Raw genomic sequence first — 5278 nt, 5'->3', positions numbered from 1 at the left:
AAATGAAGTAAATCTAATATATTATTAAAAAAGCATTCACATACTATAAGCATTTGCATTTACTTGAGTATCTTGTTTTTTGCACTGTGTCCCTTGTTAGAACGATAAAAGGTTTGTCAGAGAAACGGTCCAAATAAATACTTGAACAAAAGGTTACCGAGCCGTGAACAGGTGGTCTCCATTAGTGTAGTAAATGCTTTACGAATTTGTGACCTTTCGCAGTAATAAATTAGCATTGACTTTATAGCTCTTTTGTTTTGCATGCAACTAGGTACCTAATTTAACGTGTGCTGCAAGCGATTTTGCAGTTCCATTTATTTGGTAGGTATTAGCTTTCCGCCCGCGGCTTCGCCCGCGCAGTCAAAGAAAAACCCGCATAGTTCCCGATCCCGTGGGATTTCCGGGATTGCGTCATTTTCCCGGGATAAAAAATTGCCTATGTCCTTTATCTAAATATCTCCATACCAAGTTTCATGAAAATTGGTCCAGTAGTTTAGGCGTGATTGAATAACAGACAGACAGACAGAGTTACTTTCGCATTTATAATATTACTTATATAAAAAGGATTTTATAACGATTATATATAAAAAGGATTTTATAACGATTCTGATTAATAACAGGAATTGTATGAAAGTAATAATAATGATGATTTTTAATTTAAACGGTGTTCGCAGAATGGAACTTTTTAAAATTTTCCCTTTACAACTAGCAACATAACCACTAAAATACATTTTCGACTCAAGTTAATAAACCGTTTATAGAATAATGCTTAGAACAAACTTATCAAAGAGCACTTAACTTGTTATTCCTCCCTTATTGGTCTGAAATACTTCAGAATAAGGACGCTATTTCTTATGAAGTAAATTCGGTTATACACTTTACGAATAAAGAAAGTAAATGTTTTTATTTGTTCTAATAATCTAATGTTATACAGAAACAACTAACTAACAATTAACAGGACTCTAGATGTGTCACCGAATATCCATACTAATATTATAAATGCGAAAGTAACTCTGTCTGTCTGTCTGTTACTCAATCACGCCTAAACTACTGAACCAATTTGCATGAAATTTGGTATGGAGATATTTTGATACCCGAGAAAGGACATAGGCTACTTTTTATTGCGAAATATGTACCACGGGCGAAGCCGGGGCGGATCGCTAGTATTATATAGTTAGTTGACATACTGTAATTTTAATGTAAGAAAAACGAGTATTAAAATGTTCAAAATAGACGAAACGTTTTACATTAATAATATCCTTATTATAATTATTAATTACACTATCATGTACAGTCTTTGATATTACATCGTCCTGACAATTTCAGCAAAAGCTCTGATGTATACGAAAGCTCATAAGGCTTTATTCAGTTGTTGAGTCTAGACATGACTAATGTTATCTTTATCTTATTTTGGATACATACTATTATCTATGCTATACGAGATTAGATTAGCCTCAGGTAAGCCTTATTTCTGGTAACCTCAAAACAGACAAATTAAAATACTATTGGGTTATTACTTTATTTATTAAAATCAGGTATTTTTTTTAGTGAAAATTGATTTTAAAAAGTAGAGCAAATATTCAAATAAATTTTTCTCTATCACGAAAAAATAATCTTTATTTATTATTTATAATGTTAGGACTGCAATCAAATTACTATTCAACAGTTAAAGAGCTTTGTAAAAAATAGTTCTCATCGACAAATGTCAAAGAATACCATTTCTAAAGCTACAAAATATCTTATTGGTTTCTTTTGATGTGTTGTGGGCAGGTAAAGAGCAGATTTTGTAACCTTTATGCAGGGTCACGCGCCGTATAACCAAGACATTTAGGTATTTCTATGAAACCATTGCTTTTCATACTGACCCGAGATTTTTCTAATAAAGAAAACGAAATATTTGTTTTACGTTTATTTTTGCTCTTCAAATAGTTCTTCTCATATAAAAATATATTTCATGCAATTTTATAGAACCTTGGAATAAAAATTCAAGTTTTTCTACGAACCTCTTTATAAGGTGAAGACCTCCTTCATTCTATCTTGATTTGGCTCTTTGTTGACGCTTTTCTCGGTCAGTATAATTTAGTCCTAATATATATTATATGCATGCGGATTTCCCATCGAATATTAGAACTTTTATGATATAATTTTGAAAGACGCTTACAGATAAGTATGTCACTGTATAATAACTGTAATAATAGAGATAAAAACTTTGATAAAGAAGTCATATTTTTACGATGTACGTTTCTTTGTGCACCATTACATTAGAACTTTGTTATAAAGAGGCTTTTGCGCGTTTTCACAGAACATTAATTCTCAGAAGGAAAAGTCTTTAAACGGTCATTGACCTTTTCTCGTGAATACTCAGAACTTACATGGACCACAGCATTAACGTAATGTTAGTAGGTCTTGCTTTTATTTTCTTCTAAAACGTTTTGTTCCTTCAGTGCTTTTGGGTTAACCCCTTTATGTGTTGTTAATATTTTCTTATGGTAGCATACAATTTAACGGAATAAATTGCGGCCTTGTTGTATTTTAGCTTGTAAATATTTTTAACGGATCAATTATTATTTACCAGTAATAGGAACTTGTATAGACTAATCTCAGACACTTTGCAGAAAACAGAGCATTTGGCAAATTGTAAAGTCATGTAGTTTATAATTTGCCAAATGCTTAAATTACCTACTCGAAAAAATACTATTTAGCTATCTCACGAAAACATAAATGTTATGCTTATTGCCTTGCTTATTTCCATTTTATTTGTAATAATTCCATATCACATTCCAGTACATTAATTTACTTTATTTTCGATATTTGTTTGTATTTCACATAAAGTTTTACTACCAGTTTTAGTTTAAGATAAAATAAAACAAAACAACAGGTACATTATAGCAATCTTTATTTCTTACCCGTCCTATTTGTACAGCAGATAAAATATATACGCACATATTATTAAATTGTTTTTTCTTATGAGTCTAAAACCGAGATAAACTGAGTTCGATTCCCGCTGGGGGCTTCTGGACACAGAAGGTAGATCACTCGTCTGTAAAGAAAGTATATTATATAAACACATGTCCCTAAGCAAATTGCACAGGGATATCGGAATTTTCATTATTTCTTTTAAAAATATTATTGTAATTAATCTTTATACCTACATCTAGTTTTAAAAATAGAATGGTTTTGAATTACACACACGTTAGACACACAATAGTTAAACACAGTTTTGAGGTTGTATATATCAAAGTAAATGTCATTTTAAGGACAAAACACAGTGCATTAAATATTTGTAGTAATTGAACTTTTATTTCTTGTATGTATTCATGATTAAATGATTTATGAAGTACAATCGGTATTTTATTTTCCTTTACAAAATTAGAAATTACTGTGAGCAGGGATTACTTTTTAAAGAGATAAATAAAATATAAAAGTCACCGTAGAATCATTATCATCATTTAAATTTATAAATCATTATCATCATCAGCCTATATAATATGTTCCCATAGCGAGGATATAGGCCTATGATGCGGCGAGGTGGGGGTTGGCAGATGCAGCATGTCGACGAATATTTGATACTTGTTTCGCCAGTTTTCTCGTTATGATTTCCATTACCGTTTGAAACAGTGGTGATGTGGATAATCTGCAAATAAATAGAAAAATACATTATTTGCACGATTGATAATTTGTTCGATTGAAGTCTGCGATCCAAACCTACCACTGTAAAAGAATAATCATATAGAATCTATAATGTGTATGTACAATGTAGGTAAATGTAAGCTAAAAGCCTTCGTTCAGGATCTAAGGTGGAAAGAACATATCTTAAAAGTTTTTTAATTAGATTACCTATATTTAACAAATTTTGTAATCTTTCATTATTCTTACACGTTATGTGATAGACAAAACGACGACGATTAGGATAAATCCAATTACTGATTATTTTATTAGAGTAGGTATTACTACGAATTTATTATGAAGGTATCATAAAATGTTTCGGTTTATAACCAAGTCTATATATTCTATATATAAGATATCGCATTGTGTGCGCGCCATCAAATAAAATAGATATCTATTGGAAAACTAATAAATATTTGAAATATAAAAACGACATTGTCGTGTTATTGACACGAAATATTATTCACTCTTCGAGCGAAATATTTTACTAACTAACATTGGATTCTCTATTACAATAATATTATTTTTATAATAAACAATATTACAAATTCTAAACACACATTGTCAACATTTAGTTTCTGCTTCATCAAGAAAAGCAACCTTTTTGGGGCAGGCTTCTACGTAAAAGATAGATTATAAGAACTTTCAACATATATCGGTAGGACATTTTACAAAAGGATTACAATTTTCATTACGTTAAGTGCGTTTTGAAGGGATTTGTGGGATGGGAGCAAAAAAGTTAAAACATTTTTATAGATTGATGCTTTTAAAGTACATAAAATTATGATTTTACTTATTTTGATTTATATTTTTGGAAATTCCTCATGGCACGTCACCTATAAAAGCGTCCTCTTCATACATACCTATTTATTTTGCGGTGAAGAAAAGCCCTTATTTCCCACAAAGGCATTTCCCGTTTCCGTAGGTATATGTACAGTGTACTGTGTAGATTGAGTGAAATAAATACCTCTATCAAAAAATAAAATGTATCGTTTAAATGTTATTAAGTTCTGTAACACCTATCGCCAACGTCCATACATACCACGTTGAAAACACCGGTTCTCGTCCGATCACCGAAGTTAAGCGACGTCAGGCGCGGTTGGTACTTGGATGGATGACTCCTTGGGAACACCGCGTGATGTAGATTTTTTGGAACATTCATCGAAATATTCTATTAATATATGATTGCAATGGTTCATTGTACGTTGAAGAATAAAATAAATAATAGGAAAACATATTGAATATTTCAGTACACATATTTATTTGCTGTTATATTTAGCTATGGAAGATAAAATTGGTGTTGAAGTCTTCAACATAATAATAGATTGTCAAATACATCCGATGCCATATCACGACCAACAATGGGTCTTTCAACTGAAGACTGCGATCACATCGCGTAGCGTCTTAACGTGATAACAATACAATAAACAAACAAAAGCATTTCTATACTTCTATAGTATAATAATATAAAGCGGGGTGTTTTTTTTTTGTTTGAAAGCACTAATCGCAGGATTCAGGACAGGAGAAGATGACTGATATCAAACATTCTTTCGCCGTTGGAACTCTGAGATAAGGCTAAATTTGTACAACAGGCTCAGCCTAGATGGGCCGC

General features: G+C 31.3%; 1 pseudogene; it reads left to right on the top strand.

The window, feature by feature from the left end:
- The first annotated feature begins 4690 nt into the window (after nucleotides 1-4690).
- On the top strand, nucleotides 4691-4813 carry LOC123701562 (annotated as a pseudogene).
- Nucleotides 4814-5278: the final 465 nt, after the last annotated feature.

Source organism: Colias croceus, chromosome 21 (assembly GCF_905220415.1).
Source record: "Colias croceus chromosome 21, ilColCroc2.1".
In the NCBI taxonomy this organism is placed as follows: Eukaryota; Metazoa; Arthropoda; class Insecta; order Lepidoptera; family Pieridae; genus Colias; species Colias croceus.
The sequence above is the reverse complement of the archived record's forward strand: the minus strand, read 5'-3'. Positions and strand labels throughout refer to the sequence as shown.